At 45.0% G+C, this 14,855-nt stretch overlaps 1 protein-coding gene across 6 annotated transcripts in view; it reads right to left on the reverse strand.

Moving 5' to 3' along the window:
• Window positions 1-14,855, reverse strand: part of EPHB2 (EPH receptor B2) — a 935,811-nt gene that overhangs the window by 540,650 nt on the left and 380,306 nt on the right. The window lies entirely within an intron of this gene.

Consider the following 14,855-nt stretch of genomic DNA (forward strand, 5'->3'; position numbering starts at 1 on the left):
TTGAAATCAATCACTGTGGTTTAATTTATTAGCGATCAAAATGTGCAGATCATTTAGGATTATAAAATTGAGCCGGCACTCAGTGTCTGTAGATGGAGTGTGTTGGGCGTGAGGGAGTCGAGGAGGAAAGGCAAGTCACAGGTTGCTTGCAAACACCTTCTGAAATAAGCAGGTTGCTAGTGAAGGGTCCCAGCAGACCTGCAGGTTGCCCGTGCCATATATCATTTTGCCGGGTCAGTTAGGTGATGTGGGCAGAACGTGCACACGCACACACACCTTTTGAAAGTGGATGGAAGATGTCCATAATGATGGGAAAACTAACCATGACCATAACCAGGGTAAATTGTGGACTGTTTACAGAATAGGATTAAAAGGACAAGACAATGTATGCAGCCCTTGAATCATGGATTAAATGTGTTTAATATGGTTAGCTTTCAGTAGAGGAACTCTTTACTCATGATGCTTCCCTTTTTCATGTCTACAGTTCTTTTGCTAGTGGGTATGTTCCCACATATTCTCCATTAATATCCTGTGCCTAAATTCATTGCTGTACCTAGGTCTAATATTTGGTTTACTGCAAGTCTATCTTCTGCAGGGCCTGAGTATGAGTTATTGTTGATCTCCCTGACATGAAAGGATATGAACTGAGCTCTTGGGATGTTTTAGATTTGTAGGTCCACACAGATACGTTTATGTAACTGCAGTACTGTGTGTCGCTGCCTTCCACACTTAACCATATTATAAAACACAACTTATCCACCACTCTACTTTGCAGGTGACGCACAAGGATCAGCAACCATCTACACAAATCAAATGCCCATGCCCTACTCATGTTTTATTAGTACCCGGAAAGGGACAATCATAGTGTAACAATCAATCTGATTGGCCCTTGTCATGTCCTTACCAGCTCGACAAAGTCTTACCTGACTTTGAGGGATGTGCGCTGAATCCCTCGCAGCTCTTTTCCTTTCACCGTCTGCCCGCCTTAAAAATGGGGAAGGGACAATGGGTAGTCCCTTCACACCAATCCATGGAGGACATTTACTATGTTTACTTTCTTTCTTATCTTTTTAATGGCCGCCATGGAAAAGGACAAGGGACTAGTCGTAGTCCCTTCTACCCAATCCATGGCAGCCATTTTGTTTGTTTTCTTTTTGTATTCAGTATTCATTGGCCGCCATGGAAAGGGAGAAAGGACCACGTGTAGTCCCTTCTCTCCGATCCCTGGCAGCCATTCTTTTTGCATGTTTTTCTCAAGCTGTCACCCTGGGGTCATTACCCGAGCGGTATTGCCCCCACTCCTGTGGCTCTATTGCCTAATTGGTTGTATTTAGAAAGGATTGCAGAGAAATATAATATTGTTGATAGCTGCAAATATTTAGTTACTGCAACAATCATTGTTCAAGAATATTGGGTTGGCCTAATGGGAGTTGATGGATGCCTTTGGGTTTTCCAAAGGTAAGTGCAGATATTGAGATGGTGTAATAAGTCCACCCCTGATAAGTCATTGAAAGTTGTTAACAATAGCCTCTGATTAGTGTCTTCAATTCCTTCTTTGTCACGATTGGTTAGAGGCTTCCCATACCATTTGATTTGAATATATCACTTTGTCCTCTCATTGGTTTTCTAATAGGATCAAAATGCAGAGACCTCGGAAGGTTCTTGGAGTCCGTTTTATGGCCTCACACAAGAGGGCTTGCATCCCAATGTCAAAAACAAGAGTGGGTGAGAAAGATAGTGAACCTGCAGTACTGAAAAAACTAGAAAGAAAGGCTTCTTAAACAAATGAAAGAGGCTCCAGCTCCTCAGATCAGTGCCCAGAAAGGGGAAGAAAACTCCCGGGACGGATGCAAATATTTGAGCACAGGCCGGAATACTTTTCCTGAGCAATCAAACTGCCTCCTGAAAAGCAAAATGTAATATCATTAAGGACACACAAAAAATCTCTTGCAGAAATGTAAAAAACTTGGAGTTTATCAGAGTACCTAACTTTAAAACAGTTTCTCCTTGAACGGACCAGGTGAAACACGTACACACGATCTTGCAATGTTTTGACACAACAGGTAGAAACTACTCACGTACTTAAGAGGTTTGCAATGTATTTATTTAATTTAATTTATAAAGCGCTCAAACAGCCTGCGGGCATCGAGGCGCTGTTACAGGAATTGTTTGTTTTGTTGTGTAATAATTTTTTTTTGTCTTAGTTGCGTTTTTATAACGCGCTTAAATACCCAGAGGTTTCTAAGCGCGGACCCGGGGATCAAACCTGTGTTGATTCGTGTCGTCTTGCTTCCAAGGCGTACACGTTGCTGCTGAGCTATCCTCCCGGTGTAGGTAGTGCCCTTCTTAATTCTAGGCCATTGAGGTTTGTGGCAGGGAGAGAGGTCTGGAAAGTAGGGCTCCGGGGTCTGGCTTACCTAGAAGATGCTTCAGAAAAAAGCCCCACACCATGTCCAAGCCACTGAACCCTGGACACAAGGAGATGGCACACTTCTGGATTTTGGGATGTAAGCAGATGACTAAGGCTCCGGCAATGAGTGTCATTTGCTGGAGAGGATGGCCACCATGGATCAGGAAGATTACTGCAAAGGCCTCCAAGTTAACAAGGAAGCCTAGGCAGCCACTGAGATGTTCATAAACAGCAATCTACCACTCAGGTTAGGAGTGTAACTGCAAGTAAAAGCAGGTGGGTCTGGACTTTACCCAATGTTTGCTTTCCAGATAAAGGGCCAATAGCGAGCTTTCCAAGCACCAGTTTCGAGATCTTGCACCCTTAGACCCAGCACAACTTACACCACATCTCTTTGGGCCACTCGAAGTGAGTAAAGCACATTTTCTAATACAACAGAAAATATTGTTATTGCAGTTGTATGCCTGGGCTTGGGTCTGCCAAGTATGCATGCAAATAACATGCTGTTTAAACATGTAATCTTAGCCATATTAGTTTTTAATGCTCACCAACAGTGCATCTAATGTGCATGTAATGTGGATATAGAAAATGCAGAGCCCTCAACTACAGTCAGTTTCTCTAAGAAGAGATAGTTGTGTCTATTTAGACAAGTTGCTTGCTTAACCTTTAACGTTGCACCCACAAATTAGTTAGCTGAATCTCATGACAATTTCTTTCCATACCAGCAATCACATATTCACTATCATAGCAGACCACACATCACCTCACACACAACACATAAAATTGGTATGCATATAGTTAAAGTACTTGTCATCTCGGCCACACATTGTCATATTCATGGAACAGGAAATGCAATGTATGATGTAATGTCTGTCTTCTGTAATGCAATGTACTGTTCATCATGCATGTTCATAATACAGTCTTCGGAACTCTCAGACAAGCTGAAGCACGTCAAACGTGAGAGATTATGGTGGAGGGATGCATGGATAGAACCTTTCTATCCAGGGATTGGTATCAGTCTGATTCATGTGTACCCCTTTCATGGAGACACTATGGTGTAGAGGTGCAAGGATTGAACTTCCCTATCCAGGATTGCTAGCAGCCTCGAACCTGTGAATCCCCTTGAGAGAGACATTGTGGTGGAGGGATGCAAGGATTGAACTTCCATATCCAAGGATTGCTAGCAGCCTCGTCCCTGTGAATCCCCTTTCATGGAGACACTATGGTGTAGAGGTGCAAGGATTGAACTTCCCTATCCAGGATTGCTAGCAGCCTCGAACCTGTGAATCCCCTTGAGAGAGACATTCTGGTGGAGGGATGCAAGGATTGAACTTCCATATCCAAGGATTGCTAGCAGCCTCGTCCCTGTGAATCCCCTTCAGGGAGACATTGTGGTGGAGGGATGCAAGGATTGAACTTCCCTATCCAAGGATTGCTAGCAGCCTCGTCCCTGTGAATCCCCTTCAAGAAGACATTATGGTGGAGTGGTGCAAGGATTGAACTTCCATATCCAAGGATTGCTAGCAGCCTCGTCCCTGTGAATCCCCTTCAGGGAGACATTATGGTGGAGTGGTGCAAGGATTGAACTTCCCTATCCAAGGATTGCTAGCAGCCTCGTCCCTGTAAATCCCCTTCAGGGAGACATTGTGGTGTAGGGATGCAAGGATTGCACTTCCCTATACAAGGATTGCTAGTGGCTTGGTCCTTGTGAATCCCCTTCAGGGACACATTATGGTGGAGGGGTGCAAGGATTGAACTTCCCTATCCAAGGATTGCTAGCAGCCTCGTCCCTGTAAATCCCCTTCAGGGAGACATTGTGGTGTAGGGATGCAAGGATTGCACTTTCCTATACAAGGATTGCTAGTTGCTTGGTCCATGTGAATCCCCTTCAGGGACACATTATGGTGGAGGGGTGCAAGGATTGAACTTCCATATCCAAGGATGCTAGCAGCCTCGTCCCTGTGAATCCCCTTCAGGGAGACATTGTGGTGTAGGGATGCAAGGATTGCACTTTCCTATACAAGGATTGCTAGTGGCTTGGTCCATGTGAATCCCCTTCAGGGACACATTATGGTGGAGGGGTGCACAGATAGAACCTTTCTATGCAAAGATTACTAGCAGCCTAGTGCCTGTGAATCCCCTTCAGGGGACATTATATTGGAGGGGGTAGAGATAGAACTTTTCTATCCAGGGATTGATAGCAGCCTGGTCTCTGCAAGTCCCATCAGGGAGACATTATAGTGGAGGGGTGCAAGGATAGAACTTTTTTTTATCAAGGAATTGCTAACAGACTGGTGCCTGTGAATCCCCTTCAGGGAGACATTGTGGTGGAGGGGTACACAGATTTAACAAGGGTTGGGAGCTATTTAGCTCCTGCTTGTAGCCTAGACGCTCTTGTTTAGCTTGGCACCAACAGCTACCAGGAGCTACATTTAGCTCCCCAGGCCAACTGATGCCAAACAAACAACTATGTGCACTTGTGACAATCTATAAATAAGCATTAGGACGCATCTATATGACATTTAAAGCATAAGTGTTCCTAAATAATAATCAAAATGTTAGGTTTGCATCTTATGGTTTGATGTGTGCAATACTATACACTCGCTCCTGGTTCCGCAGTGGAAGCTCATGCTCATTGGTTAATGCTGAAACCCAGGAGCGGCATTTAGCTCCTTCTTACCTAATCTTAATTTCGATCCCTGCTTAACTTTTCTATCCAAGGATTGCTTGCAGCCTAGTCCTTGTGAATCCCATTCAGGCAGACATTATGGTGGAGGGGTGCAAGGATTGAACTTTCTATACAGGGATTGCTAGCAGCCTGGTTCCTGTGAACCCCCTTCAGAGAGACATTGTGGTGGAAGGGTGCAAGGATTGAACTTTCTATACAGGGATTGCTAGCAACCCGGTTCCTGTGAACCCCCTTCAGAGAGACATTATGGTGGAGGGGTGCAAGCAGTGAACTTTTCTATACAAGAATTGCTAGCAGCCTGGTTCCTGTGAACCCCCTTCAGAGAGACATTGTGGTGGAGGGGTGCAAGGACTGAACTTTCTATCCAGGGATTGCTAGAAGCCTAGTCCATATGAATCCCTTTAGGAAGACATTATGGTGGAGCAGTGCAAGGATTGGCTTTTTCAATCTAAGGTTTGATAGCCTGCTGGTCCATGTGAATCCCAATCAGGGAGATATTATGGTGGAGGGGTGCAAGCAGTGAACTTTTCTATGCCAAAATTGCTAGCAGCCTGGATCCTGTGAACCCCCTTCAGAGAGACATTATGGTGGAGCGGTGAAAGGATAGACCTTTTCAATCCAAGGATTGCTAGCAGCCTGGTGCCTGTGAATCCCAATCAGGGAGACATTATGGTGGAGGGGTGCAAAGTTTGAACCTTTCTCTCCAGGGGTTGCTAGCAGGCAAGTCCATGCTAGGATATAACGTTTATATCCAGTGGTTGCGAGCAGCTTGGACCCTGTGAATTCCCTTCAGGAAGGCATTATGGTGGAGGGGTACAAGGTTTGAACCTTTGAATCCAGTATGCTAGCAGTTTGGTCCCTGCCAGTCCCACCAGGGAGACATGATGTTGGAGGGGTGCAAGGGTTTCACGTTTCTATCCAAGGATTGCTAGCAGCCTGGTACATGGGAATCCCCTTCAGGCAGGAATTATGCCGGAGGAGTGCAAGCATTGAATTTTTCTATCCAGGGATTGCAAGCAGCATGGACCCTGCTAGTCCCTGCCAGGGAGACATTGTGGTGAAGGGGTGCAAGGATTGAACCTTTCTTTTCAATGGTTGTTAGCAGCCTGCTCCATTGCAATCCCCTTCACTGAGAGATTATGTCAGAGGGATGTTAGGATAGAATGTTTCTATCCAAGGGTTGCTAGCAGCCTGGTCCATGGGAATCCCCTTCAGGGAGGAATTATGCCAGAGCAGTGCAAGGGTTGAATATTTCTATCCAGGGATTGCAAGCAGCATGGACCCTGTTAGTCCCTGCCAGGGAGACATTGTGGTGAAGGCGTGCAAGGATTGAACCTTTCTTTTCAATGGTTGTTAGCAGCCTGCTCCATTGCAATCCCCTTCACTGAGAGATTATGTCACAGGTATGTTAGGATAGAATGTTTCTATCCAGGGATTGCTAGGAGCCTGGTCCACGGGAATAGCCTTTAGGGAACCATTATGGTGCAGGGGAGCAAGGATATAACTTTTATATCCAGGGATTGCTAGCAGCATGGACCCTGCTAGTCCTTGCCATGGAGACATTATGGTGAAGGGGTGCAAGGGTTGAACTTTTCTATCCAGGGATTGAAAGCAGCATGGACCCTCACAGTCTCTGCTAGGGAGACATTATGATGGAGGGGGTGAAAGGAAAGAACATTATGTTCTAAGGATTGCTAGCAGCCTGTTCTATGTGATACCCTTTCAGTGGGACATTATGGTGGTGGTGTGCAATAATGGAACGTTTCTATCAAGGGATTGATAGCAGCAAGACCCTCCTAGTACCTGCCAGGGAGACATTATGGTGGAGGGTTGCAAGGATAGAACCTTTCTATCCAGGGATTACTAGCAGCCTGGTCCCTGCCAAGGAGGCATTATGCTGCCTGTAGTGCAAGGATTGAACTTTTCTTTCCAGGCATTGCTAGCAGCATGGACCCTGCTATTCCCTGTCAGGGAGACATTATGGTGGAGGGGTGCAAAGATAGAAACTTTCTATCCAGGGATTACTAGCAGCCTGGTCCCTGCCAAGGAGGCATTATGCTGCCCGGGGTGCAAGGATTGAACCTTTCTTCCCAGGGATTGCCAGCAGCATTGACCCTGTAATTCCCTGCCAGGGAGACAGTATTGTGGCGGGTGCATGGATAAAACTTTGTGTCCAGGAATTGCTAGCCCATAAAGCCCTTACTGTGATTATCACAGTCCTTCAAAGAGCCTTCTCCTTGGAGGGATGTGTATTTCTCCATCTTGGGAACCAAGCAGCTAGGAGCCACTAGCACATCCCCCTCCGACCCCCACTCTGGCAATTAATTTAAGCAGTGTCCCCAGATTACTTAGCTGAAGTGGTACTTTATTTCTAATTCCATCTTATACACGACAGTAGACTTAGTTTGTAACACCTTTAATTGTAACAAAATGATGCTGTTGATTTTTCTTACAGCAGACAGCGCCTATATTTAACATGTATATCCATTCCCATCTTTCTATTTGGGAAATATGAAAACACACACGTTCATGCAGTGAATAGCTATTTGCAACACGGGCCACTGTGATTACATTGGCACTATTTAATAGAACTCAAAGTGGCATTACACTACCAGTGAGTTCCTTTGTGAGAAACTCACATTTTTCCAATGAGGCCTTAGAGAGAATGGGGATGGCCGGGGGAAGAGTTACAAGGTGTTTTAACAAATAAGGTAGAAACAATGCAAGGCAGGTTTTTTTAGGTATATTGGCTAAAACACATTTGGTTTTACATGTGTTTGGAGACAGTTTTGAAACTACGATTCACCAGCAGCTCATACATGACACCCTGCCTAATAAATCGAGAGCTTGGTCTTTGCTCACTGCCCCCTATTAGTTTGCTGAGTCACTGTTCCAGATGTGTCTGAGTTATGTTATAAGAAAGAAAACTGGACAATTGAGCAAACCTGGAAAGATAACTACCTACAAATTGACGTACTACAGACACGCCCTGATCTGTTGAGAAGAAGCGAATAAAGCACAAATGTCTCACGACTTAGAACGCATAGTGCCTACACAACATGGCCAGGAGGGAATGTTCAGAATCATCAAACAATTCAAGAACTCCTCAGACTGCAAATCCTACGCATCAACTCTCCAATTGGTTTCTTAGCATATACTTTGCCTAATTCAAGACCATCTCGATCAGGAAGGCCCAATAAGGTCATTCCCTGTGCTAGAAGTAGCACCAAGCGAAGTCTCGACAACAGCACTAGGAGCGGTCAGATCCTTGATGCAAGAATTCACAGCATGAATGGACAACCGCCACTCAGCAGGATCATTTAAAGACCCATGCCCCCAGGATGCCCTCATAAGTCTACCAAGCCATAGCCCAACCAACTGGGTTCACCCCTATATTCAGAACCCACTTATAAAACAAAGTGCTGTCCTGTGAACCTTCAAAACCGTGCAAGTTCCTTACTTCAGAAAATGGCAGCTAGCCCCGACAACCCAGTGAACTATGGCCCAAAATCCAAAATACCCACAACAGCAAAAATCATCAAAACATTAATGTTATCAGCACCTGGAAACCTCCTACACAAACCACAACACAGATTCAGACCAAAAAGGGAAATGTAATTTAGCTTCTCCTCCACTACAGACCCTCCAAAAAGCAACACTAATGCAAGCATGCTAAGTGTTCTGCAGCAAGTGATACCATCAATCATGATATCCTGCTTGCAGACATCAAACTGGACAAGGACAGGAGAGAGATCACACACATGGTTCCTTTCAGGTCAAGTCACTGCAACATCACCTCTGGTATGACCTAAGGATGCACACTTTCACCCTTTCTTCAACATCTACAAACCCCCTCTTTGAACTCATCAACAAGTCAGACCTTATGTGTTTCATCCCAAATTTTCTACAAACTAACCAATAATTTGACCGCAAAGAAACTAGATCTTGGCACTTGGCTCACGCAGGACCACTTATGGATGACGGCAAATTGCCTAAAATGTAATCCAACCAAAATTGAAGTGATGAGTTTTTACACCACAAGTGATCCAAAATCAACTCTTTAAACTGAATAAAATGGGAGCTTGCCCTAAAACAACAGAAATTATTCAAAATCACAGACTATTCATTGACAGAACACCAACACTCGAACTCCAGCTAAAATTCTTTGTAAGAAGTTGCTTCTTCCAACTCCTAAATATCTGTTAGCTCATGCCACAGCTGGCCTCCCTACAATCGACCATGACAATCACTGAAGTAGTGCTAACTAGGACAGACCACCATGGGCGTAATTTTAGGGGGGACAGGGGTGTTTGTCCCCCCCAACTTTCATGGCACACGATTTTGTCCCCCTTCATTTGGCTGGGGCACCTTTTCTTCAGATGTCATGTCCCCCCCAACTTTTTCAGCAAAGTTACTCCACTGCAGACCACACCTACCAAAGCTCCAGATTTTGAATGTTACTTTGTACTTCTTTATGGTTAAAGAAAATTGATTTTTAGGAGAAAAAAATGAATTCCCATCCCCCAGGGAGACATATTTTAGGGCAGTAAACAAAATATTTTAACTCTAAAACAGAAATCCATACTACTTTTCAGCAAGTGCTAAATGCAAACTGAATCTTAAATTTTCATCTTAAAGATCCACTTCAGATTAGGCAGTGAAAATATATAGTCTCTTCCTGTGGCACTGTTCTACCTCTAACACTTTTCCGAACATTTTAGTGGAACTATGTAGATGGAAGCAGGTGGCAGAATCCTATAGAATCGGTTTCCCAGACTTTCACTAGAGAAACTCAGAATCCGCCAAGAAGAAATTCATCAACTTCAAACCAAACAAAGGTCAAAGCACTTCAAATGAGTACACTGGCCTTATAAGCAGTGGCAAGTCTCAACATGTATCATCACAGAGGTTTTCCCTTCTCATTTCTGTCAATTAAACTTTGGAAAATATTTTGAGTCATCACCGTACAGCGGAAGACTATTTTAAAAAAATATATTTTTTTAAACCTGGCTTTTCACAAACCCATAACTGGCACACTAGCACTCCACCAGTAAAGATCAAACTAACTAAAGCAAACCAGGCCAGTCTCAAACAATAGCAAACCCAAATTCTGACCTACTGCAATGTAGAAATGGCAGTTTCTATGTCCCTTTTCATTTTCAATGTAGTACATGGCTCTTAATTTCCCCACTGTATTCAATGTATTGCACGACTTCATTTTCCAAAGTATTGGGTGACTTATTTTTCCCAAATGTATTTTCCTCTGTGTCCCCTGCACTGTGTGGGGGGGGGGTGGTGGGGTGTTCCCAAGCCTGATCCCTCCAAGAACCGGTTCTACCTGTTCTCAGCTGCAGCCTGGAACCCCTTTCAACTCTTCCTCCACTTGCCTCCGCCCTACAATTTCTATCTCCCCTTTGTCCTGGAATGAAGCCTCTCTGGGCCCTGAGAGACTAGTTCCACTTGTTGTGTCCGTCATGGGTGGGGGCTCTGGCAAACCAATTATCCCACCCCCTGTAATTATCCTGCATTCTGTCAAGTCACCAGGCTAGCCCCTGACCTCTTGCACCCCTTCTGGGAACTCCTGCATTCCCCACTCCTGCAATGAATCTCCCCCTGGGGCCCCAACTGCCTGCACTCTATTATGTTCAACTCCCCTGACCTGGGAATCACACAGAATCTAGTTTCCCCAATTGCGGGTATGGGTGGGGGCAAGCTCTAGAGGTACACTTGTCCTCGAACCTGTAATTACCTGAAAATGGGTGCCCAGCACCGCATCCCATCTCTCGTGCAAACCACATACAAACATGTCTCTGGCAACCGCCAAAAAAAAAAATTGCATTGTTGTGTTCCTTGATGGGGGCTGGCCCTGGAGTCTGTGTGGGCAATTTATATAAGCCTGTGGAGAGAGAACGGTGGCTTGCTCTTTGGTTGCTGGCAGTGGTGTGCTCAGGCAGGGGGCAGCAGAGCTCATGAGGCCCCTTCCACAGGTACCCTATCTTCCCCATCCATCCTTCCCCTTCTTTCCTCCTCAACTTGCCCCCCTGACTCTCTCTCTCCCTGTGTTTCAGCATCTGTCTCCCTGTGTTGCTGTCTGTCTCCATGCCTTTCTTTGTTTCTGTCTGTCTGTCACTCTCTCTCTCTATCTTTCTCTCTCTCTCTCTCTTTCTCTCTCTCTCTCTCTCTCTCTCTCTCTGTCTCTCTGTCTCTCTGTCTCTCTGTGTATGCCTCTCTCTCTCCCTGTGTCTCTATCCCACTCCCTGTGTTTCTGTGTCTGCCCCTCTCTCTGTGTTTCTGTGTCTCTGCCCCTCTCCCTGTGTTTCTGTGTCTCTCTCCCTGTGTTACTGTGCCTCTCTCCCTGTGTCTCTGTCTCTGTCTCCCTCTCCCTGGGTCTCTGTGCCTGTCTCCTTCTCCCTGGATCTCTGTGCCAGTCTCCCTTTCACTTCTCATGTATCTCGCACTTCCTCTGTCTCTGTGTGTATCTCTCTCCCTCTGTCTCTCTCTCCTTGTGTCTCTCTCTCCTTGTGCGTCTCTCTCATTGCCTCTTTGCATCTGCCTCTCTCTCTTTTTCCTCCTCACCGTTTCTACCAGCCCCCTTCTCCAACCCTTGCCTTTGTCTCTTTGGGTTTTGTCTCCCCCTTGCATCATTTAAGGGTACTGCCCAGGCCACCGGGTTCCTTGCCAGTGGCTGTGCCTAGCTGGTATGCCTGCCATCAATGCCTTGCCTTGTGCCTGCAGACCAGTGCAGGCAATCACCTGTGTCGAGTGTGTCTAATTTATCCTGCTGGCAATGAGTTTACTCCTCTCCCTGTAATAAATCTGTTCCTGGTTTTTACAAAGACTTTCGTGCATTCATTATGTTTCCACTTTTCAGTGTAACCTAACTGTTATTACCCGAGGGGGACCCAGCCCATCTGCGTACATAGCACACCCCCACCGGATCAGTTGACTCCCTTGTCCAAAACTGTGGCCCTGGCTGGTGGCATCTGCGACACGGCCTCCCCCATTTTGGCCTGCATCCCACTTCCACAACAACCAATTAGAAAAAACACGAGCATGTACATACATTTCACAACATAAACAATCACAATGGACCCAGAGTCAAACGACCAGCCACAACAGAAAGCTAACAGGATGGCCAACTTTGCAAACCAGGACACAGCAGAGATAGAGTTTGGTTCAGTCTCACCAACATAGGCTAAAGAAACTTGGAGATCAGACCCGTTGAGGCAGTCACTCCTGTTCTATCCCATGAGCCATAAAACTACAACAACACCAGAGAATAATCTTAAAATAGTACTGTGACCTATAAGGACTCTGCAGCCCGACTGACAATAACTTGGCACAACCTGTCTTCCCTGGTCAACTGTAAACTTGAAGTCTAGCATTGCAGTGCAAGATCAAAAACTCTATTAATCCCAAACCCTCCTCTTCCCAAAGTAACTGATGTATTACTCCATCTCCTAGCACGTTCCCATCCACACAGACCACCATGCACATTGCAGAATAAAGCCTAAACCCTCATACCTAATCGCTGTCATATAATACACCATGGATTCTACCCTCTGGACAAAGCACATTCCCAAATTCCACTGCCACAAAAAAACATAGAACCAAGCTAGCAGTCAATATTCACATACGTCTACACTGCAAACATCAACACTCCAGATTTCACAACTCCCCCTATGCCTTACCATCACTCCAATGCTTCCTCTTTTCCATGAGCAAGCAGCCAAAATGGCAAAGGTGATCTCTACACAACTACTACTTATATTGCATCACATTACACTACATATTGCTTTATCATTGCTGTGGAAAGCATGTTGTTTCATTTACCTGTTTTGTCACAAATAAGAACTGCTTTTATGCTGCATCAGGTCCTTTCTAGGCAACCAACATAGCATGACATATATGTTGCTTCTGTGGATCTCTCCCGACAATAATTGCACTTCGATAGGGTCATGTTTACCTCCTATACTGAATTGAGACCGCAGGGGTATTTAAATAGCTTGTGATAGCTCCTCTGTGCACTCCCCTTCACAGTATCCTGGTTACATGTGATTGCTTCCTTGCTGACTTAACAAGAAGCAACATGTACTTCAGCTCTCATTTTGAAATGGATATATTTAATGCAGCAGACACTGTGGAAGGATCATAACTCCAATAAATTATTATATGGGTTACAAAAGTGGCCTCCCCTTTCAAGAAGAGTCAGCAACCCAAGGCAGCACAACACAGCCATTCCTCAATGGCAAACACAGTGGAAACAGCTGCAGAAAGCCAATTTATAGTTGTTTTGGGAGTCCCCGCTGGTGGAATTTCAACCCCACACTTCTCTGGGATGTGAGAGAGACACTAATAGGAGATGGGAACCCTGCAGAAATTGAGGAAGTGTGACTGCCATGCATACATGCTGAATGCTGCAACACTGTACAAATATATAGATATTCCTTTCCCTTGAAGGACCAGCATCTAATTGCTGCCACATGTTTGCTGGTGAGTTTGATTGGACGCCGTCGAAGAAGGCAGCCAAGAACAATCTCCAGCAGAGACTAATAAATCGGGGATGCATATGATTTTTAGATGAAGAAGAGAATTTCATGACACAAGAGCCTTTTTTGTTACTTTTTACTTTAAGGAGGTCTGCAGCTGTGAGAGTGGCTGGGCAGGAAACCACTCTCTGTAAGCTGTCCATGCCCCAGGCATGGCACTACCGGGAGCCATGCCAGTTCATACCCAGGAGCCCCAGAAAAGGCTACATTTCTCAAGGGCTAGTGATGCCTTATCCAGAACACACAATATTATGTTTTTAGTGAAAGGCTCTTTAGTTTGGTAGTATGGCTTCAATACTCATATAAACTTGATGCCTGCACAGATTCTTTTGGAAGGATTGAGGAGGAAATATCTTTTAAACGTGGTAGTCGGCATTCATGCCTGCCATCACTTCCTGCCTGTGACGTCTGTGATGTGCATACTACATTGTTGCAATGAAACCTTCACTGTTGATCACATTGAAGAGTGTAGCATGTAAACAAAAGCCAGACGCTCCAGCTAATAGCAAGTTTGCGATCCTGCAAAATGCAGCGAAAACAGCCGTTTTTTAAAAAGCAAAAATAGGGCTGTTTTTGCAAAAACACTTGCGAAAATGACCGTTTTTGCTAAAAAAAAAAAAGACAGTGCAAAGTTGTCAAAACTTTTTTCGATGGACGAAATTAAATGCAGAAGCACATCTCATCACTTGCACCTAAAAAAGAGCAGCAGAATCCACTATGCCATCTGAATGGACGCGCATCGTATATGCGTCCATTCAGATAGCATATTTTACCCTTTGCTCAAAGAAGCGGGTGTTTTGCACATTTAAAAGCACATCCCAAATTTACAAACAAGATGTGCTTTTTAATGTGCAGAAATTGTAGGCAACCCTATGCGCCTGCTTTGAATAGGAACGCAGTGCGTGTCACGGCATGATGGGATCTTTCCTGACCCGGTGATGCAATTTTTTTAAAATGTTTTTTTTTAAAGTGTGACAGCAGAGTTATGAACCGCTGTTGTCTCATTTGCATTTCTGTTCCACAAATGGGATAGAAATGTGTTTTTTGGGTCGCGTTTTACAGTGGCAGGCCCCCTACAGGCACGCCACAGAGAAATGCACTGGATGCCTGTAGAACATTGTCGGGATAGTGCTTTCAACACAAACACATTCAAGGTGGCTGGGCAGCGCATCATTTGCGCTACAGCTCAGCCCCGTGGAAATGTGCA

This window comes from Ambystoma mexicanum, chromosome 8 (genome assembly GCF_040938575.1).
Source record: "Ambystoma mexicanum isolate Mex_15411 chromosome 8, UKY_AmexF1_1, whole genome shotgun sequence".
Taxonomy (NCBI): Eukaryota; Metazoa; Chordata; class Amphibia; order Caudata; family Ambystomatidae; genus Ambystoma; species Ambystoma mexicanum.